Source organism: Lissotriton vulgaris, chromosome 4_1 (genome assembly GCF_964263255.1).
Source record: "Lissotriton vulgaris chromosome 4_1, aLisVul1.2, whole genome shotgun sequence".
In the NCBI taxonomy this organism is placed as follows: Eukaryota; Metazoa; Chordata; class Amphibia; order Caudata; family Salamandridae; genus Lissotriton; species Lissotriton vulgaris.
Window position 1 is genome coordinate 680,222,135 of NC_141691.1, and position 23,987 is coordinate 680,246,121.

Consider the following 23,987-nt stretch of genomic DNA (forward strand, 5'->3'; position numbering starts at 1 on the left):
GCGCGGTGATAAAGTTTCCTGTTGGTGTTTAGAGCCGACCCCACGTGAACAGACCGGCGGCCAAGAGGACCGGAGCTCTCTAACGTAGGTAAGGTGGTGTACGTTGCTGTGGGTTGCAGACCGACAAACGGGGCTGAGCGGAACTACCTCACAATCCTAGTACTAGGTGGCTTGGAGAGATTCGAACACTCATTGCTGATATCGGATGTCATGGGCAGAATATCCTTCTGAGGTCGGTCAGTTATCTTTAAATTGAGTTACCGTAACGCCTATTATTTACAAAGCTTAGAAGTGACAAGGGCGATGTTATCAAGTTTGTTGCTGTTATTAGCGCTCTCCATTACAGGCAGGAACACTCCCAGTAACCACGGCTGCTCCAGGTGGAACCGGATATGCATTCAGTGGCTGGACTCAAGTTCACAACTGTGTGCAAAGGACAGGCAGAGGGAACTGGACTGTGGGTTGCCCTCTCCAGGGCGATGCATGTCTTTGCCGGGCCTAGTATTATTAATTAAACACCCCCAGAGCTATGGGCGAAGCTTTTCCTGTGGCTTCACATATTGATGGGCGAAGGGGTCAAGACCGAGAGAACGCTGATCTGCACAGGATCGCTTGATGCAGGTAGGGATTTTGGAACACGTGTGGCTGGAGAGTGGGCCACTTGTTTCTACTGGTGGAACTTGGGCGACTCAGCCACAATTTCTTCTTACGGAACACAAGGATCTCTAACCAATCCAAGATACACCTTCTTGCTGTTACAGCCTGTTGGAACTGTGCACACTTTTTGTATTATGTATATATTTACACATTCCTACGTCCCATATATATAGGCGCTGTATATCACCGTGCCTGTGTAAGGGTGCGTGTTTATATCTTGGGAGCACTGTTGATTCCACGACAGTCAACGCTGTAAAGAGGGCCCCGTGGGGTATTTCTGCTCGGAATCTAGTGCGGATTTATGACTTGGATGTCCCACAATCTCCGGCAGCAGCGGGTCTTGTTCTTGCCCTACAATCCCCCACTATGGGTTGCTTAAAGTCACCCCGGACACACCCCCTCTCCCCGGCCGGTAGGGGTGAGAGTTTACAGAAAATGACAAAAGGCGGCCATTCTGTTTGGAAAAACGAGCCATGTGCGGAAAACTGTTAAACCTCATTAAAGAATCTAGCCTCACTATTCCAGAGTCACTCCTATAGGCCGTTTAGTGGGATGGGACATAGCTTCTAGTAGTGCAGCAGGTGCAGTGGCACCGGGGCTCAGGAATGTCGAGGGATGCAAAGCATCAACATTATTCGTACACTTCGCGACCACAATGGGGGAGCTAGTTCCTGTGCTTTGGCCCTCCCCATCCTAACTCTAATAAAAGAGAGAGGGACCCCAAGACCAAAGGGATAGGGTTCCAAAGTTGACACAGGTCAAAAGAATAATTCCCCTTGGGCGAATTAGCATAAACAAATAAGTACTAACAGTCAGACGATAAACTCACAATATAGCAAAATAACAAGGAAGCAATGAAGGTAATAATAAAAATTCAATACACGTGAAAACACTATGGTAAAATTAAATCTTTGGACAATTTATTAACATACATCACATTTAGTTAAAAGTAGGGAAACATATACAGGACGAAACGATATTAAATAAAATCAACATTCCAATAAAAGGAGCTACAGGAAAAAAGGACTAAACTCAAACACCACAATTATGAATTTTCCTTCTTTCTTGTTCCAAATTCACTCCTTAAGCATCGACGCGTTTCGGCGGTATAGTTAGCATAAAAAGGCCTTCATCAGGACAATTGTACAAATGTTTCCCAATATTTCTTGGATAAAGACGTATTTCAAGGTATTATAAAGGTTTATGGCAAGCCTTACCATAAAAAGGACGATAGTACTCCACGCGGGACGCCACCCAGTTGAACTAATAAGGCTTGACACAGAAATCAAAGTCTCGTGTCTTTGACGTTTCCCGTATCCTGGGACAATACATCGGTTTACCACCTTTGAACTTATCTGGAAACCGTATTTACGTGTATCCTTTCTGTGTTTACCGCGTGCTGGGCCATTTTACTATATATTCTCTCTATTTAAGCTATCATGCTAAATGCTGGCCGAATTCGAAACTTTGACATGTTCGTGTCATTTTAAATATCTTTAATCAGAATTTTATACATTACAAGAAGATTATTCGCGAGACGAATATCTTTTGGAAATTATAAGGAGGCAACATACCCTTTATAATACCTTGAAATACGTCTTTATCCAAGAAATATTGGGAAACATTTGTACAATGGTCCTGATGAAGGCGGTTTTATGCTAACTATAACGCCGAAACGCGTCTGCTTAAGGAGTGAATTTGGAACAAGAAAGAAGGAAAATTCATAATTGTGGTGTTTGAGTTTAGTCCTTTTTTTCCTGTAGCTCCTTTTATTGGAATGTTGATTTTATTTAATATCGTTGCGTCCTGTATATGTTTCCCTACTTTTAACAAATTGTGATGTATGTTAATAAATTGTCCAAAGATTTAATTTTACCAGTGTTTTCACGTGTATTGAATTTTTATTACCTTCATTGCTTCCTTGTTGTTTTGCTATATTGTGAGTTTATCGTCTGACTGTTAGTACTTATTTGTTTATGCTAATTCGCCCAAGGGGAATTATTCTTTTGACCTCCCCATCCTAAGACTTCCGCCTTTAGTGGTGAATAATGTTACTTCGGAGGACCCTCCGTGGCTCCCTCATACAGTGACCGTGTCTGAGACCCCTTGCGCCCGCCACCCAAATTTTAAACGCCACCCGACCTTTCCGCTGATTAACTTGTAGAGGATCACAGTGGCACACATTCGGCACTCCCTGAAAAATGTCACGAATGCACAGACGTAGTAGTTCATTTTTGACTCCTATTTGGCTTGAATTTTGGAGGTTTCAGCGTTCCGATGATGCAAAGTACACATTGGGTGCCCCACCCATCCCTCCTGCCCTCCCCTATCTGCCCCCTACTGAGCGCTCCTAGTTCTCTGTTTTCATTCAATTAGAGCAGATTGTAACTGGGCTGGCACCATCCGAGGCAATAAGAAGAGGCGGAGAGCGCTGCTGGGAGTGATTTTAAATTACAGACAGGAACCACATCCTGCCCAAAATTTGTCAAAGCGAAGTCATCCATTTTAAGAGAATTCGTAATTCTTTATGGTAGAGGCAGGGCCGGTCCTAGGATATATGGGGCCCCGGGCAGAATAGGAACATGTAAGGCCCCTAAGCAGATTACACCCCCCCCCCTCCTCACAGTTAACAGCTAACAACCATTGAGAAAACGCAGCCGCCTCATGCCGTCCCCGACTGGGTTTTGTCAATGGTTAGCAGTTTAAGCTAAATGAGTAACTACAATCAATGATTTAACTTTCACCTTGTTGATTTGACCGATAAGTAGCTCCTTCACACACACTTGCATAGAATCACAACTGCAATGCTGGACCATTGCTCTTTGTGCTCTGCACAAAGGCCATATTTGAATGGTCATGTAATCTGAACACCCTTTTGACCCACAGACAGGCGAGGTGTAAAAGTTGTACTGCCTGCAGCCTCCACTCCAAAGTGCTCAATTGTAGCCTGTTATAAACACCTGGAGGCATTGAAAATGCAATAGGTTTTGCCTTTCAGAAAGTTAAAGCCATTTGCTTTGTTTTGCCATACCACTAGCAAAGCAAATGGCTTTAACTGAATCAAAGGTGAGACCTATTGCATTTTCAATACTTGTTTTTTGGCAGGGATCCATTGATGTCCTTCTGCCTCAGATTTGACCGCTCTGAAGGGCTGAGCTTGTGGCACTTACTTTTCTGAAAAGTTCAGCGTATTCTCGCATATGTAATTAATTTACCTCCTCAATCGTTTTAGGGACCATTGAAGTTTTCTTCTCCAATCTTCAGAATCTTGTGCCCTTGCACACCTCAAACTAGCAGAGCCAGTTTTGCTGTAAATTCTTTTGTTGGGCATTTGCTTTGTGGCATCTTGCAGCGGCGGTAGTCTTCCTGCTGTGATGCCAGTTCATTTTCAGTTTAGCGTGTAAGCAGTTCTACGTATACCACACATAGGCTCACTCTCAGAAATCGGTCTGCTGTAGTAAAGGTGCCTATGTGGTATATTTCGGGATCTGGCACTTTTGTGGGAAATATACCTTTCTATTTTGACGCTCCTCTAAACCCAACTGGCATTTTATTTACCATTGACCTACCACGCTGAGTCCATAGGGGCATCCTTTGTAGATGCCCATGGAGCGCACTGTTTTAGCTCATGAGGTTACCTGTTTTTTTTCTTAAGTTTTTCTTTTTTTACTTCCATGCCAGCTTATTGTTACTTTCTCATTTCTGCTCACAAGGTTTCCCTCCTTACCTATCGGAGTAAATTTTCTGAGGCAACGTTAAAATAAAACAGCTGATCCATTTGATACTTTATGATGCTTCTCATCCTTGGGATAATGCAGGTTTATTTGTGGGTGTTTTGTGTTCCTTTTTCCCCTCTCTTCTTATAAATAGCTCTTTGATATGTGATGAGGTTTTCAATTATTGGATAGTCATTGATTATTCCCTGTGGAATGTAAACTGTGTTACCCCATCTATGATGTCCAATGAGGTACTTCACTGTGCCCTGTGGTCACTTCCTGTACAGAATTGATCAGGAATGATCCTTTAATGTACTTATGTTGCCAAGGACTTCAAAGCAAACCTGCAGCTCAGTCCCATCTGCATTATCCTAGCACGCCTTTGGTGTAGAGGGTTTCCTTCAAGGAGAAAGTGGGCTGTTCTACTCTGTGCGCTGAAGCCCAGAGCTGCACGTCTTGGCCTCTAATTTCAATGGAGCTTTGAGATATTTGGTATGCTCCAAACTAAAAGTAATGCAAGATTTGTAGGGGTGGCCTTGCCCTTTCAGTCTCCAGACTTATATGCCTCTTAAAACGCCAGTGCATTTTCATTTGTGGGGACCATTATTACAGCATTAAAAAAAGAAAGTGTGCGTTATTAGCACATTTGCTATTTGGCTACTCTAAGGTTGGCCAGTGCTTCTGAAGTAAAAGTTTTTTTTTTTTAATTTTGACCGGTGAATACAATTTACACCGCAGCTTCAGTTTTGAACTATTCAGCAACTGTCCGAGAGAAAATCTCAAGTATGGACCATGTTCAGATCTTTTAGGGAAAATCCCAGCCAGAAGCAGTGAAACCGTCCCACCATATGAAGATTATACCAAGATAGGCATGTAAGATGACCTGTCTTATGTCCTTTGCCTTTTTCACCCGAAATTGAAACCCTGGCTTTACTCTGGTCCTTGCCATCCTCCCATAAATGTTAATTGTAGGATGCACGTTCTGCAAATGCTGCTCTTGTGGCAAGCCTAGTTGCAGCTTACAGGACCTCTTGTGGAGAAGGCTGTAAAGGTCAGACGGGAAACTAGAAGCCAGTGTGGGAAGTTACTGGACAAGCCAAGTGACCTAGTTTTTCTAACCTAATATCAAAACGTTCCTTTACTGGCCTTAAGCAAGAGCAGAGCAATGGCTTTTAATTTACTGCAACCACTAATTTCAGCCTTTGGCTGCATCCTAAAACAGCCATCCATTTACAGTAAAATGGCTACAAATATTTGGGAAGCTGGCAGGGTATTACCGCAGGTCACAGCAGTGTCACAAGATGTGTTTTTTGTTGTTGGTCAATGAAGCTTTCATATGTTCTAATGCAGCTTGATTTCTCAGCCTTAAAATGTAAACTCGGGCAAGTATCCAGATAAAGAATATAAAAGTTTCTTTGTACCGAAGTGGTTTAACAGATTTTTCTTTCATATTGACTTTCTGTATTCATTTTCAGTTACTCGTGTTACTAGTAAGTAGTCAACTTGTGGGGTTTAGTGGATATTTTTCACCTGCATCACCCCCGTATACTGGAGCTTTAAATGTCTTGCTCCGTGAGCTGCCTTTGAAAGATGGACCATTCTCCATGTTCCATGAACCCATTGGATGTTTTTAAAACAAGAATGCAAGCTTGCAAAAATAAGAGCGCAAAATGTTGCGAGTTTAGAAACTTGCATCTGTTGTGGATTCTTGAAATTAAGCTGTATCGATTGGCAGCTGTAGTCATTAAATTATTATTGCACAGTTTAGCCATCACAATTTATAGAAATGGCTATGCCGGAATGATGGTAAGACATAGTAGAGTAATTAAGTTGCTTGCTTTATGCATTTTTCTAAGGTTTGGGGAAAAAAGCAGGAGGACTTTGCATTGCACTTTCCCTAAGCACTTACAGCCAGATTCGTCATCGTCCCGTTTTGCGAGTCCTTAATAGCGATTATTAAGTAATCGCTATTAAGGACTTGCAAAACGGGATTCATGTAGGAATCGCAAAATAAATTGCAAATAAGGAAGCTGTAGGAATCTAGGCCCATAGGAATGAATGGGGAGTTATTCCTTATTTGCGATTAGCAATTTGCTAATCGCAAATAAGGATGTGATTTCAAGGGTGCCAGGGGTGTCCAAAGGACACCCTGTAGCACCCCTGAAATGAAAATGTAGACTGATGTTGCGCAAACACATGTCCAAAGGACGTGTGTGTGTGTGTAACATACAAATTAGAAACCTGCACTAAAGTGCATTTTTCTAAGTTTTCGCTATTTACCACGAAGTCAGACTTCGCGGTAAATAGCGGCCAAAAATTGCGAATTCGCAAATAAAAAATGGTTAATGAATTGCATTTAAGGAATCTCAAATAGATTCCTTAAATGCAATTGCTCGCAATTTAGCGATTTTTGCTATTCGCGATTTTTGCATTTAGGATGATGAATCCCAAATGCAAAAATTGCGCTCGCAAAGGGCTAGATTCTCAGAATCTGGCCCTTTGCGAGCCGATTTTCGTTTCATGAATCTGGCCGTTAAACTTTTTATGACAAGATCTCACATAGTTGTGGCCGAAAAAGATAGTTATTTTCCCTTTGCAGTTTTTTTTTTTTGTGTGAAAAACTTTAGTGTGCAAAAAATATCATTACAAGTATGGGCCTACGACCACAAGGGCCGGCCGCTAGAACATATGAAGCAATTGTATAAACTCACAAAGCAGCGACCGCTCTCTAGTGGTCCAGCATAGTACAGGATACCTTTTCGGCAACACAGGATGTAGGCAGGATATAGATGTTTTTAATTTCTAGAAACAAAACATAGGAAAACAAAGGGACAAAACTCAAGGCGCGAGGCATTCTAGACAATGTCGAGCTCCGATTGGGGGGGGGACCTACAGTACCGGATAACTAATCAGGAGGGCAAGAAAGATGATCGGGGGGGGGAGGCAGTGGGGAAGTCAGACCATAGGAAAAAGGAGTAAATCGTTTCAGGAACCTCAGGATCAGGGGGAAAGTGGTATGTCCGGAGTGTCTTCAAAGGGGGGTGTGCAGATGTTCCCTCGTTAGGCGTTCCATTGACCCCAAATTTTACTCCACGCTCTAGGCTTGCCCCTAGCCAAATAAACCGTCTTCTCTCTAAACCTGCACCAGTCCATATTCTCCTTCCATACCGACACGGTGGAAGGCCGTGGGGAACCCCACAACTGCGCAATGTCTCTTTTTGCGATCATGTTCCCCAGTGCCGCCCACCGGGCCTGAGCAACGTTGTAATCATTCGGCTCCCACACATTCAACAAACATCTACGAGCCTCAGGCAGCGGAGCGACCCCGGTGACACATTCCATGACCGCATGCACCCGCTGCCAATACGCCGCCACCTCCCGACACTCCCAGAGGATGTGGAGAAAGGTGGCACTCATTCCACATCCGTGCTTACACAACCCATCCAAGGAAAAACCCATTGCAACCAAACGAGGAACCGTAACATACACACGATGAAGAATTTTGAGCTGGCCAAGACAGACTGGCAGGAATGGCGACCTCTTTCGGGGAGGACAAGGCGGACTGCCAGTCCTCGTCATCCTGCTCTCGTCATCCAGCTCCAACCAGTCTCCGGTCCAGACCTCTCTGAGACGCACAAGGAGATCTGCCCGATTGTTGATTAGTTTCTTAACGATCAAAGAGATCGTACTATCTGGCAGATGACCGTCCAGTATACTGTCCTCGAGTGGGGAACATTCAGGAACCGTAACACCAGCTGTGAAGACAGACAGCAAAGCGTGGCGAACCTGCACATACCTGAAGAACTCCCGATCCCCCAACTCGTACTCACTTTGAAGCATCGCAAAGGTCTTCACCGCGCCTTTCACCCAGAGATCACCCACTCTGCTAATACCAATCATATCCCAGTTCTCAAAACCTTTTGTTGTCCAGAGGCATCCCAATTGTTCAGAAGCATACAAAGGGGTCGCTCGCGTCAATCTATCATTCCATCCCATGGCCCCATTGGCATCCTTCCACACACATACCGCAATCTTAGTGGGTCCCGTTAGGTTCCTCCCCGCCGTCCGAGAGTAGAGTGCTCTATTAAAGTTACTGATATTTGTCCATCTCGAAGGCAGGAGTCGGACCGGGTGCATACGTAGCATGGTTGACGGCGGACAACTGGGAGGCCCAATAATACCTCCTGATGTCCGGGAGCGCGATGCCCCCGTCATACTAGGGGAGAGTTAGTTTTGCAAGAGCGATGCGTGCACGACTGTCCCGAACGAGCCTCCTCTGCAAACCTTCCACCTCCCGAAAGTAAGCCGCCGGAATGACGTCAAAAGAATTTTGAATTGCGTAGAGAAATGGGGGCAGAGACATCATTTTAAAAAGAGCCGCTCGACCGAGTGGCGACAGCGGCAATCTACGCCACCGAGCCACGTCCAACTTTAATCGTCGGAGAGGAGGAAGGAGATTATGCTTGTAGCGGGCAACTGAGTCTAACGATATATAGACTCCCAAGTACTTGAGATTTGAATCAGAAACCTACTCGGCAAGGGGCGGAAGGCCGCCCGAGATGACATACACACACGATTTGGACCAATTAATGATCAAACCAGAGTTCTTACCGAAAGAAGTGAGAACTTCAAACAGGACGTTAAGGGATTTACGAGAGGTGAGGTGAGGTGAGGTACAGGAGGATATTGTCTGCGTACGAGACACGATCTTCAAAATCGGGGGTCCACTGAATGCCCTTTATCGATGGCTCCCATCGGAGACAGGCTGCGAGTGGTTCTAGAGCAAGAGCAAAGAGCAGGGGGGACAGCGGGCATCCCTGCCTAGTACCCCTCCCGAGAGCAAAGGACTGGGACACTTTGCCGTTAACGACGACCTGAGCCAACGGATCCGTATATAAAAGTCTAACCCAACTGATAAATTCTGCACCGAAACCAAACTTCCCCAGAGTGGCCCAAAGATATGGCCATTCAATCGTGTCAAAGGCCATCGTGGCGTCCAAGGAAGCCAAGATGGCCGGCTCCGGAAGAGACTCCGCCCTAGCGAACGCCGTGTAGGCGCCGCAAATTAAGAGCAGTGTTCCGGTGCAGAATGAAACCGGATTGATCCGGGTGGATCAGGTCACAAATTACAGTGAGTAAATGATTAGCGAGAACCTTGGCAAGAATCTTCGGCTCTGCATTCAATAGGGAAATAGGCCTATACGACTCACAGCGATCACGAGGCTTGCCCTCCTTAGGAATTACAACTATAGTAGCCAGACGCTGGTCACAAGGGAGGGTGCCAAGCTCACTTGAGTCCCTGAACATTGCGCGAAGATAAGGCGCGACTTTGTCCGGGCGCAGTTTATACAGTTCGATTGGCAGACCATAGCCTTACCAGAACGGAGGGAACGGATTGCGGTAGCAATCTCGTCGACCGACAAAGGGGCCTCCATGCGCTCTCGATCCTCCTCAGACAGACACGGCAGTGCGATGTACCTCAGCAGCAAACGAGAGTCCTCTTCGTCTGACGGACACCGGGGAGTAGACCAAACGAAAATAATCGGCAAAACACTCCACAGTCTCGCCAGGGTCAGTCACGCACATACCATCCAAAGTCTGAATCACCGGGACCACGCGATTCGCTCTTTCCTTTTTATCAAGCCAGGCGATCAATTTACCCGGCTTATCCCCAACATCATACAATCTACCCTGCTGTTCCCTATACATTGTCTTGGCAGCATCTGTAACAAGTGATTTATAATCAAACGGCTTCAAACTAAGGACGTGGAGTCTCTCCTGGGTGACGCCTAAGTCTAGATCAGCCTCCAACTCCAGTATTTCGGCCTCCAGACTCCCAACCTCCTTATTTCTAGCCTTCTTGGTCTCCGCTATTAAAGATAGGGCCTGTCCACAAATAAGTTTTGAAGGCTTCCCACAGGGACACAGAGGACAAAACGGACCCCTCATTTTCCAGGAAGTAGTGATCGAGGGACTTTATCAGGCTGCTACGGGACTTGGGGTTGCGCAAGTTCCATGGATTGATAGGAGCGATCCGCCCTGCAGCGTGTATCCCCGTATCAAAACTAAGCCACACAGGAGAATGATCTGAAATACCTCGGGCCAAGTGTCTGATCTCCCTAACGTAGGAAGACTGGACAGCAGGCATAAGGATGTAATCAAGCCTGGAGAGACTCCCATGAACCCCGGAGTGAAAGGTGTATTGAGATTGCGACGGATGCATTAACCTCCAGCAGTCCACCAGACCAAAGGTGTCTATGAACCCACCAAGCCAAGATTGGGAAGTGGGAAGATCCCTGGGAGGGTGGCGATCCAAACCGCCTGAAAGCACAGAATTAAAATCCCCACCCATGAGGAGAAGACTGTCAGGGAGCTCCAGCAACATCCGAGAAAGTCGAGGTCTGGAGACCCGGGGGAACTTATATAGTAACCAATGAAAGAGTCTTACCCTCCCACCTACCAGTGAGGGCAGGGTAGCGCCCTCTGTCATCAAGGATAACATTATCAATCTCTATAGGGAGAGAAGACCGGATCAAAATACTAAACCCTCTGGAGCCAGTGGTGAACCCCGAGTGAGCAACCAATCGGTAGCCCCACCTATTCATAGCAGGACACATATTTCCCACCAGATGCGTCTCCTGCAAGAGTACCACATCAGGAGACAAACGACGCAAATATTGCAGTACAACACCCCGTTTTATACGATCCCCCAATCCATTGACGTACCAAGATACCAACCTCAACCCACTACCCCCATCCCCACAAGTGATGCACGAGTCAACCCACGAAGAGCAGGACACCTGAAGCAAAGAAAAAACCAATTTGCCGCCTTGAGAGAGAAAAGCACACACACAAACACCCCATCCCACCCCCCAACCAACACCCGTTACAACTCTCCCCCCCCCCCCCCCTGCACCCCTGCAGTAGACTAAGAAGCCACCCCAACATGCAGTGTGCCTGTCGCCCAAACAGCCCAATTCTACAAAAAGACCCCGGAGGAGGAAAGAGGCCCGTCACCACCCGCCACCCGGATGTGGACAACAATGAAACATACTATAAAAAGAAAAAGAACCCAGCTGAGAAAAGTCCAATGTTCAGAGGTCGGGGACCGAAAAGTCACTTCTGTGTAGGCTCACCACCCTCTGCACCGCCAGGGTGCTCCGTCCGATCGCCTTGGCCAGGCAGGGAATCCAACCAGTCACTCACATTGTCTGGTCGATCGAAAAAGAAGGTCCGCTCCTCATACTCCACTCGAAGCCTAGAAGGGAAAAGCATCGCATACTTTAGTCCCAGGTCCCGAAGACGTCGTTTTACCCCCTGAAAACCCATCCTTTGTCTCTGGACAAGTTGAGTGAAGTCCGGGAAAAAATTGACAGAGGAGTTCTCAAATTTTACCGATGCCTGCAGGATCTCATCCCGGTCTCTGAAGTGGAAAAGTTTTGCGATGATAGGCCGTGGAGGAGCGCCCGGCTTGGGCTTACCACCCGGAACACGATGTGCACGCTCCACTGCGAAAAACTTGCTGAGTCCAGAGGGGAAAAGAAGGTTCAGGACGAGATCCTCCACCAGGAGATCCACCGAGTGAGTCTCGGGATTTTCTGGAACACCTATGACGCGAATGTTGTTGCGTCGCGCCCTGTTCCCAAAATCCTTCAGCCGGTGAGACATCAAGTCATTGGCCGATTTCAGATGGCCAAGTTATGTTTGGAGTTCCGACACATCGGCCGTGAGGCTGGAAGTCTTCAGGTACAATGACTTCACTTTCTCATTGGTTTTGGACAGGTCGGCCCTGATAAAGGTGACATCAAAGGCGACCGTGTCGATTTTACGAGCCAGAGCCTCATATTGCTGGCCGATGGTCTCCTTCATTTTGGAGATGGTGCCCATAATGTCCTGCAGGGACAGATCAACGGGAGCGGACGGGCCCTCCTTGGCGTCCTCTGGGGTACGACTGGAGAGTCAGGGGAATCCTTTGGACTGAGTGTATCAGTCCATAACGTTTGTCTGGACCGGTCCCCCATGAAGAGGTGTCTTTGTCTTCCGCTTCTCAGCATCACCCCTGCCAGCCATGTTGGAAGATGCGCCCCGGAGGGGCCCGCGAGACCTGTTGAAAATGGCCGCCGGCAGGCCGGGCACCAACAGACCACAAAAGCTGGCTCGTACGGCCAAGACAAAGTCAGAAAGTGATCCAAAAGGCTGTGATGTTAAAGCAGTGCTTGCATTAAATGGAGGCTGGATTGGCCCCCAGCCGAGCGAAATGGTCTCTCAATCAGACCGTGCCGGGATCCAGAAACGAAACCGAAAGTTATGATAGGGCTACCAAGGAGACCCCACTGCCGTTGTTGTTCAACTTCGTCCCGGATCCACAAATCGCCCAGTCCCCGGCTCGCCTCCAGGTGGGCCCAAAAAGTTCAGATCGATGTAGTTTCGGTTGCCCAAGTCCGATTTTAAATTCTGAAAAGAGTTATGGACTCAGTCGAGGTTCATCTCAAAAGATCCGGCCAAGAATTCAGGATATCAGGATAGATTGCAGAGAGTGGAGAGGGTCCAGGGAGCTCTGTGCTCACGCAACCATCTTGGATGCGCGCTAAGCTCCTCCCCCCTCCCCCCCTCCCCCCCCCCCCCCTCCCCCACCCCCTCTTTGCAGTTTACAGGGTCATTCCGAGATTAGCTCTGTGTTGATGTAAAAGAAAAAAAACTAGGCTGGACTGTTCATTACACCTCACATACAAAGAATGCCAAAGTGTGCTCTCAAAATTTGTGCAGGAAGGCACATTTAGTAATATTTGGAATCCAGGCTTCCAAGATTTAAGAGGTTTGTCCTCGAACCTTTCAGCAGGGCCAAAATTCGATGTGACCCTCCAACCCCCATGATTTTCATCCTCCAATTGGATGACCTTGTTCAAGAGCTGGTTATTCCGGGTCTCTTTATTGCGTATAGTCCACATTACTAATCTAGCACTCTTCCTCACATTCACATGGTTAGTTTATTTAGATCATCATTATTTTGCTGTGTCTGTATTAGTTTTTGTAGCCCGAATTCATGCATTGAGATTAAATGCTTAATCCTGGTCTACATGCTTGGTTTTTCAGTGCAGACTGGCAGATTCACCATAGTCCTTTGAAGGCATTGGTCCTTCATGTCTCAGTGAGTGCTTAACATTATTCTGTTACAATCTTAATAATTTGCCTGATTTACACATTACTGCTGTACTTCACCAAGTGCAACCAATCTGCAGCTCAGACATTTGTCTTCGCCGAAGGTCTAAGGGCACTCTGTTGGATGCACACCGTCATGAACATTTTGAAATCCGTGAGCCTGTGATAGAGTAAGATCAGTACAATCCTGTACTATGTACTAATATGGGTGTCCTCCTATGAATTCTTGGCAACCAGAGCAGATTGGGTTTCATTATCTGTCAAACGAAGCATTCAGAAGAGGGATAATGTGCAAAACTGTAATTGAGAGCGATCATATTGATGGGCATGCCTCCTCATTGACTTTTGTTTGATCAATCTGTCCCATCGTGGGAGCACAGCGTCCTTGGAGATCAGCCCTGACAGTCTGAGCACAAGTCTTCTCCACACATGGCATCAGCTGCTCCACTGCCAAGTAGGTCAGGGTGCTGATCTTTTGAATGACTTCTAGTGGAAAGCGCCGTTAGCAGGGGCAAATCACTCTGATCCTGGCTGACCACCAGCTTGATATGCTGTGATCAGTCATGAGAAAGAACTCAAACAAAAGCTTGCCTTTGGGCATGCAAAACAGGGGACCATTTCAGTCCTTTCCATGCGTCTTCATGAGGTAATCTCCGCTCATGAAAACTGAGCTAGACTGAAAGCCTAGCTACACCAAGATAGGTGGCTGTGGACAGGGAGAGAATCTGTATCCGTCAACATGTTTGGCTTCACAATGCCCCTCCCCTTTTTGTTTTCAAACGTAATCGCAGAAGTACGGAATAATGTTTGTAGGTATGAAATTCCGACCATTTCTCCCCACTTCCCCTCCTGCCCCACACACTTGCAAAAAAATTGGACTCACTGTAATGCACCAGACAGGGGTTTAGTTGATTTAAATGGAAGATTGAAAGGTAAGAAGTATTCTAGTGATCTGTGCTTCCAAAATGTCAGACCTCTCGTAAGTAGTTTTCTTTACCCATTGAAATAAAATGACTTTTGCCTGTCTCGCTTCATCAGCCCTAGTTATTTATTTTTGGTGTATATTTTCCTTCTGCCCGATGTGCACCTGTAAACCCGTTAAGTGCTGTAAAAGTGATCCCTATATTTTTACTGAAATATAAATCTACAGTACAGGCAAACCTCTACATAATATATGGTCTGGAGTGTATGTGGTTCTTTGATTGCCATTTGTACATTGAAGGAACTCATAAGTATTTTATATTTCCAACTTTTATGTTTTGCTAGTTCTACTAGTCGTGAAGCATGCCTCTCAGACTTTACTGTCCTTTTTATGATAGGGCTCTCCAGCTATTCGAGAGAAGTCACGGTGAAATGCTGTGCCTTGTCAATGTTGTCGCTCGGAATGTTTATTTGGGAACATGTTAAATCTCTTCACTAGCATTGTAATGTACACCATATCTTGGGGCATTGCAACATAGTTACAGTGGGTGAAGAGGCGTCGCATATTAAAAATAAATGCAAGTCAAAACAAGCCTTTTTCTCCCGAAAGGTGTGGTCAATAAACCATAACATTCTTCAGAAAGCAGATCCCGTCAGGAACTTTACACCAGGATAATAGCACACTCCGACCAAATTTGGACATGTATAAAAATCAGGCTGCATGATTGAGACAGTCAGAGAATATTAGTATTCTTCCTGGCATTCTGTGAAGAGGAGTTTCCCAAATGTAGAATGTACACAAATTTTTACTCCACTCGTGAAGGTTTTGTAATAGGGTACGATGACTTTATTGTTTTCTAGTAGGTATGTGTTTCTCTGGAGGAGACTTCTAAGCACAAGTTTCTTGCCTCCGAATAGTCCCCAGACGTTGGACTGGATCCGGGAAATCTTCAGCAGTACCTCTGCATGCTGGAAGATGCCGCCGACTCCTCTGCATCAACTTCGTCTGCACCGGATGTGATGTGTGCTGTGGCTTTATAGGTGCCACTCCAGTGCACTGACTGATTCCTTTCTTTCTGCACACAGTCTCGAATCCGGAGAAATACCTCAGTCATTCGACCATTTTTTTCTCTGCATTTGTTTAGCAAGTCCTTCTCTGTTTCCAGTGTGTTGGGAAAGAAGTCTCCATAGAAACCTACGAGATAAAAACCTTGCTGAGAATGCCACACACAGATGTCTGTGACTGATACCCCACATGGTCTGGCTTTGGTGCCTTGTGTCGGGCCCCAACTTGGAGGCCTACTCCGACAGCTCTCAATGCACCGAAAGGGGATTATGAAAGGGCAATGAAGCTCCTCATGGACAAACAGTGTCGTTCAAGAGGTCCGTCTCAGTACTGCAGCCATTCACAGGCTTGTTCCTGGAGCCATTCTCCTGACTGGTCTCCTGCGAAGTCCAAATCTCCGTCCTGTAAGTCTAAGGAATAAAGTGGAAGCATCATTTGACTTCCCCGTACCCTTCTGAATCCTTGATAGGAGCGTAAGATCACCCTCTAGACCCTGCTCCAACAAACCTCACCTGCAGAGCTGACGCTTGATCAGTTTTTGCACTTCCCAGGCACCAGAACGACTCCTTCCCAACTTCAAGTATTTTACCAAGCGATGTCCCACATCCTCACTCAACCGACTCCCTCTGAAGCACCTGTGTCTGGGTTCCAAATTTGAAGAGGAGGTGGAGTATGGGGCCTCTGACCCTGCTGATATTGCCCAGGGTTTCCTAGAAGGGAAATGGTATGATGAGTTGGGTAAGTTCAGTGGGCTTGACGCCTCTCCTGACACTGATTTTGTCACTCCACCTGTTTCGGCCACTGAGGAGAATGCAACTTTTGCTACGGTGACAATTTGCGGCTGACCCCCTTGACCTCTAATATACGGTGGTGGAAATAAAAACCAACTTACTGACAGAGGTACTTCAGCCAGGGAGGACAAGAAGTGCCTCATTAAATGGGAGCATGGGCTGTGGGCTTGACATCCTGTTGGGGGCCTGGTCCAAGCCCTGTTCAGGGGTTCCGGTAAACCACCAAGTTGCCCACCACCATCGCCCAGCTCCAGCATTCCACTCCAGGGAGTTTAGTGGTTCAGACTTGCTCAGTGAGGGTCAACCCAGAGGCTTTGCCCACTGCCCTCCCCGGACATTAAGTCCAAGAGTCTGGACACATTAGGAAGAACGATTCGTCCACCAGCTGACCCTGCAGTCTGAAAACTATTCCCACACGTTGAGATTAGGTAGTGCAAGTTCTCCCTGTGGTTCCTTTATGAAGCTGGAGCATGTCTTACCCAAGCCATCTCCAATGGCCAGGATGTGGCAAAACTTACGATAAGGTGTGACTTAGACACTGCTGACTCCATTGGCAGAGCAATGGGCTCCCAAATCCACAGGCTTTTTAGGGTATGCCCAATCCAGCCTTATACACATGAACTTTGGCAGGGGCCTGTTTGGTGACTAGGTGGATGAAGCACTGGAGCACTTTAGGGACAGCAGTGTCCTGGCTTGCTTCATAGGATTGCCCACTGTCCCTCACCAGCAGCATTCCTCCTTTCATCCTTCCCGTGGCTATGGTAGATGATTTCACTCTCACCAACACAACCATATCTGCAAGGCCAGCAGGCTCCCCAGCCTTTTCGTGACAGAGGAGGGGGCTCCTACAGGCCCTATGGACAGCAAAGGCACCATTCTGAAAGTCCTCCAACACTTCTGCTGCCACCAAACCTCTTTAGGGCACCCACCTCAGCACACAGCCATCCAGTAGGAGGCAGGATATGGCTTTTTATTTACCTGTATGGCAAGCCGTCACCTCTGACAAGTGGGTATAACAGATTGTGCATCAGGGTTACACACTTCTGTTACTCTAGACACCACCACCAATACCACCATCTGTACTACAGTTGTTGGAGGATCAACTATCATTGTTACACCAGGAGGTGGGATCTTTTTGGCCAAAGGAGATTTCATCAGTGTTCCGATACCAAAAGTAGGTTGATTCTGTAAACTTTTAAGGTTAGCCAAGACCTTTTATTTTTAATAAATGCATTTGATGTAAATATTTCCAGAGCTTTAAGTCCGCCCTCTGCGTCCATTGGTCGATTTGCTCTGGTGGTAGTCACATTTTGCTGCTGCCCACCTAAGTGTACAGAATGAGGCTCACGGTCAGCCTCTTAAACCATAGGGTTTCCGGACTACATCGTTTACATTTGCACAATAAGGAGTCCATTTTAGTGCCAGAGATTACTTGTGTATATATGTGCCTTTTCATAATAAAAAAAATATATATATATTCAACAGCGCTTGCTCCAACTGCAAATTCCTGCTGGATTCACAAAGAAGACAAGGCAGACCCAATTTGGTGCTTTGATTTTATTTTTCAGACACCACCAAAGCCCTGACGACGCGTTTCGGCAGATCCCTGCCTTGAACACAAGGCTGTGGGAGAGCCACGCCCACAAGGGCGGGTGAGTGTTTTAAACTGTGATGCAATCAGCGCTTTCTCATTCCTGCATGCGCCACTGAAGAAGGGAGTCTTATTCCTGAAACGCGTTTGGCCTACATGTTTGAAATGCTGTTACCTGATGTTCGTGACTGCTGGCAAGGTGCGAGAAATTAAATAAATGAACCTCACTACAGCTTCTGCGGCTTCTCTCGAATTGTGTGCTACCTGGAAGTGGGATTATATATATATATATATATATATATATATATATATATATATATATATATATATATATATATATATATATATATATATATATATATATATATATATATATATATTCACTTAAAAAACCATAGGTTTTAGCCCTTATATAGTTAGGAATTAACATATAAAAAACCATTAAAATTCCTCCTATATAGTTAGCTGGACATTTTATTGATATAAAACCAATGAAATTCCACATATAGTTAGTTGCACTAACTATATATTTCGCACATCCGCAATCCAATGCTGATGATGTCACATATTACATCATTCATGACATGGTCAGTGACATCACTGATGACATCACTGATGACATCATCCAGTGTCTGTGTGTTTTTGTAAAGTTTAAATATGTTTTACATATTGAAGAATGAGTGGATGTATAAGAGTATGGATGAAGGATTTGATTGTATAAGTGAGTAAGTATGTGTTAGTATATCTGTGAAAATGTAAGCTGTTCTGTGTTTAACTGTATAGATTAAGAAATCAAAGTGTGATTGATTCTTTACAGGACTGACTAGGTGTGTGAGTAACTCCATGGATGAGTGGCAGTGTGTGAGTGTCTGCATAGGTGTATGAGTGCATATGATAGTGTTGTAATGATGAGTGACTGTATGTACGAGTGACCTTATGGGTGAATGAATGAATGAATGAATGAATGAATGTGTGTGTAGACATAGGAATCAGTGAGTGCGTATGTAGTAAATGGTATTGGTGTGCCAATAGTTTCAAAAATGATACTCTGTATTTTACACTAGGTGTAACAGAAGTTATATTAGAGTGTAAGGAGGTGCATTGTATTATCACATGAAGTATATCATCAGTGGTGTGATCATTGATGTTAAATGAGCTGTCATCAGTGATGTCATCAGTGATGTCACTGACCATGTCATGAATGATGTAATATGTGACATCATCAGCATTGGATTGCGGATGCGCGAAATATATAGTTAGTGCAACTAACTATATGTGGAATTTCATTGGTTTTATATCAATAAAATGTCCAGCTAACTATATAGGAGGAATTTCAATGGTTTTTTGTTAATTCCTAACTATATAAGGGCTAAAACATATGGTTTTTTCAGTGAATTTCCAAGGTTTTTTAAAGGCTAATTCCTAACTATATATAGTCTATAACCTATGGTTTTTTCAGTGAATTTCATTGGTTTTTTAAAAGCTAATATATATATCTATATCATGAGTGCACAATATATCAGTCACAGCATCAGAACAGCACAGAATATCAGTGCACCCTCTTTGCCTAACAATAGCATAATATATCCGCATCCTCTCATGGCATCATAATGGCACATTGCTCAGCGTACCCTGGTTGCCTAATATTAGCACAAACCCTCAATGCACATCATAGCCGAATCATGATTCTAATTCATGTCAAATTGTCAGTACCCTTTTCTATCCTGATAAATGAACAATGCATCGGAGTAACCTCGGGCACACTATTTCGGTGTAACCACATAATATCACGATAGCTTCTAAGTGCATCCTTACACAATAAAAACACCACACTATCTCATTCTGCTCTCACGGCGGCATCAAAGTACAATACCTGGATGTCTGCTCGTGGGATTGTGCTTCTTTCCAGGTGTCCAGGTCCAACTATCTGCGCAAGGCCTGGTCAGTTTCCAGGTCTCTGTCTCAGCTCCCAGGTGCAGAGGGTCACATCACTCAAAAGGAGGCAGGCCATTGTGCCTCTGAAGACGTGTGATAATTAGCCAGTAACCGAGAAGGATGGTTTCACCGTGCCCCTGCTGCTCCGTAACTTAGCCTCAAACCTACCTTAAGGAAGCGGCGAAGGCGGCTGTGACTCCGTTATTTGGGCCACGCAGCCTCGCACTTCCCCCACGAAGCAGGTGCTGGGACACCTGGCCAGAGGCGACCACTGCACACACACTGAGGAGGATGTGCTGCTTGGCAGGTAACCTGAGTGCAGGCAAGAGAAGCTGTGGCCCCAGCCAGAGACTCTCTCATCCCCATCGAATGTTGATTTTTAACCACTCCCTGCCCACGCCTTGAAGCACTCCCGCTTTTTGCCGTGCAAGGGAGACATAGCTGCCAAGGTTTGAGATTGCCAAGTGTGACATTTTCATAATTTCTGTGTAATTATGAGTGACATTCCAACGACTGAGTGACACTTTTTCTCAAGCAATGAAGACTTGGAAAACATAAATATCAGAAATCACACCCATTTGAGCAAGAAGACACTCTAAAATGATGTTAAAACTTCTGGTAAGCACCAGAAACTGAAGCATCTAGAGCCCTTCTAAGCTGATCGAACTATTAACCAAAACGAGGACTCAGATCTGCACCACTCTCATTGACAGTGCGCACCATGCCACTACAAACAAAAGGACGTTTCTGTAGATTTCAGCTAATCAAGTTTTCAAGATTCGGTGTCCTCACTTCAAAGCGCACATAATTGTTCGTTGGGGTACTGAATGTATCCGAGGTGCAGACTCTCCACCACCAACATAGCAGGTGTTCTGGTTTAATTTCTTCTGCAGCCTCTGACAAACCGAAAATAACAAGCTTTACTAATCTCTTTCCTGACTGCTCGACTGCTTTAAATCTGGACAAACAAATGAGCACAGGACATCCATAGTATTAGGAGCACCAATAGTTTTCCGAGTTCAGAGGTTAAGTGTTGTGTATCTTGCAATTACTTTGATTACAGGCAGGCGACCATCGGAGACGCACCGGGCTCCCATAACTTAACACGCTCACCCATTCTGGCCTTGCGATTTCAGCCCTCTATAATTGAAGGCATCGACTCTTCTCCGCAGAGGTGCAAGGCTGGCTGCAAGCAGACTCAGGCCGTCACAGCTGGCCGCGGCAATTCGAGTTTGCCGCCTGGGGGGTCTAGCCCGCCTTCCGTGATAGTTGTGTTGCCCACTCAGCTTTCCTGATTTCAATTTCAATTTCCTGGCGGCCGCTGCAACCGGAGAGCTCCTACAAACTCCAGGTGCCGCTTCACACTTACATTAATTGCGCAGCCGTCAATGGACCAGCGAAAGTTAGGGCCTTACTCGTTATTGGCAAGGGTGCGACATATGCTCAAACACTCTTGGGGGCAGGACAGCACCATTTCCAGGGCCGTCATTGGTAGCGCTTTCGTGCGCTACAAGATTGACGGCCCTGGAAATGGACCCACAAACGCAGTACGTCGTGCGCTGCAGGGAGCTAAGCTTACAAGAAGCAGGTGTGGTTGCACTTTATACGGCGGCCGCGCGGCACTGGCGGCGGACTTTATAATTTATTTGGGTACACTGTAGTGTCACGAAGTGTCCACAAATAAATTATAAAGGCCCGCCACGGGCCGCCAGTGCTGCGCAGCCGTCGCCCCCAATATTGTGCCGCCTGGGGCGGACCGCCCCCCCCCCCCCCCCCCCCACCCCCCCCCTAGCTACGCGGGTGCATCAAAGGCTTCCCCCAGGCAGGGGGAAGCGGAAACCACGTCCTCCCAGCCCCGCCCACAAGCAGGCGGCGGCCATCTTGAGGAGGCTCGGGCCGCGGCGGTAATCTCGGGAGTAAAACGAGGGGTGGGCACCCTCGAAATGAAAATAAAACATTTTAAAATAAAAGAGAAGCCCCCCCCCCCCCCCCCCCCCCAAAAAAAATTCCCAAAATTTGCAGGGGTGCGCGCACGGGTGCGCGCTTATAGATATATAATTGATTTCTCTTCTAATTTTCTCAGGAACTACTGGAGGGATTTACACTATTTTACCAAAAGCGTGATCTGCGTACCAGACACTACCATTTTGACAATTTTGGTGTAATTCCCTTCAGTGGTTCAAGCTGTAGCCGTGTCTAAAGGTCCTATGGAAATTTGCATGAAAAAAACACGTTTTGGGACCCCCCTTTTATCTCAGCCCCCACTTGACGAACCCCCCTCAAACTTTCAGGGAAGGAGCGGAGCTTAACGGGCCATCTTCTTTGAGAAATTCACGTAGATTCATTAACTGGCGCCAAAGTGATTCCCAATAGAATGTTGGTGATTTCCTATGGAAACTAGGTCCTAACTATATATACCTACTGGCTATCGCCAGTAGGTAATATATATACAGCACACAAGAACATGGGGTTTGGGGGCTATACACCGTTGCACCTATCATTTAGTGAGTTCTTTATTCTAAACTTTAGGTGCAGCGGACTGGAGATTCAGAACGTCATTGGGTGATCAAAAGTTATCTTAAAGTCGAAGCAGGCACGGCCAGCTGCAGAACCCCTTTTTTCGAGCTGTACTTTAGTTGCGAGCGCGAGACAGGCTTGTCACATTATCCAGCAGTAACGCACAAATTGGAATAAACCAGAGCTTGTTTTTGAGACTGCGATGAGGTCTGTTTTTTTTTTTTTTTTGCAGTATACATGACCCTAATGTGATCAGCAGTACATCTGACTTGATCAAATTGACTCAAGAGAAATGACTGAGCTCACAACGCCGTACAGACTTAGATTCCAGAACGTGTTTTGTGAACGACGTGGTAATATAAGATCTCTACCCTCCTCGCCCTCCACGACATTTCCCAGAGACCCCATGGACTTGTCAAGTGTTGTATGTAAATAACAAACAGTAAATCTATTTTGAGGAGAATAACTTTTGAAATGCTGCACGATGATGTTGCCTCATAGCATGCAAGAGATCTAAACTATATGTATTAATCTAGACTAAAGACCAGGGCAAGTGATTGCTAAAATACTGTTTATGTAAATTCATTTGTTTGAAGGGCAAATTAACATGAAGCAGCAAACTGTCCTGTGCGAACGTGCACCCTTGCTCCGGTGTTAATGTTTTAACAATATTCCTCATTGATGAGATGCTCTGTTTTTTGCAAATGCTACCCCTCAAGCCGCACTCCCCGAATTATTATACTCCAACATCCTGCATTTTTTTCAAGTCCAAGAGGTTGTCCGGAGGTGGAACTTTGCCCTTGATGCCTTCGTAGAGATATCCGGACTACAGGAGAACTGGGATAAGTCCCATAGGTACCTAGTGTGTGAACCGCTAGCCCCGGAGAGACCGCATGAGCTGGAGGAATAGTTTGAATTGGTGACCATGCCCTGGTGTCTGCATGCTTAGGACTGAAGAATTTTTGTTGAATGGTAGCATAATGGTTGTGATCTCCTCTCACATAATTTCTGGTTAACGCTACCTCTGTTATGGAATGGATAATGCACTAAAAATAAACTTCCTAGGAATACTCCAGGGAATTTGAAAAGGCAGGTAAGAAATATAAGCATATTTTTACCCCACCTTTTTGAATTCCCAGGAGGACTTTCCAGGAGATAGATAGCATGCTCATGAAGTTAACTTGGAGCAAGGACAGAAGCAGTATTGGTGATAAAGCTTCAACTTCCTATCAACGAGAGGGCTTGGCTGTTCACAACTGGAGCTGTTTTTTTGCTGCACAACTGCAGGGGTGGCTAGATGTAGAACACGCTTACAGACCTGCTGGTGATTAGCGCTATATAAAAATCTATTACAATTACAATACCTGAACCCCATTGAAGATGGTGATGGTGGGCCATGGCCACCTCCACGTGACTTATGCTGTTTCAGCTTACTCCCACTGGATGTCCTAATCTGGGCCCTATGATGTTTGTGGATAAGGACACTGCAGCGAATGCATGCTAAACTCCTATGCACATGAAATTCCAACATTATTGCTCAATGCTCTGCTGCATGGAGGGAATTTGCATGATTTAAGGATTTGGCAGGAATAAGGCTTCACTCTCTTGGGTCACCTTTACACGAGGGAACATGT

General features: G+C 45.8%; 1 protein-coding gene across 1 annotated transcript in view; it reads left to right on the forward strand.

Moving 5' to 3' along the window:
• Positions 1 to 23,987, forward strand: part of GRB10 (growth factor receptor bound protein 10) — a 582,611-nt gene that overhangs the window by 323,097 nt on the left and 235,527 nt on the right. The window lies entirely within an intron of this gene.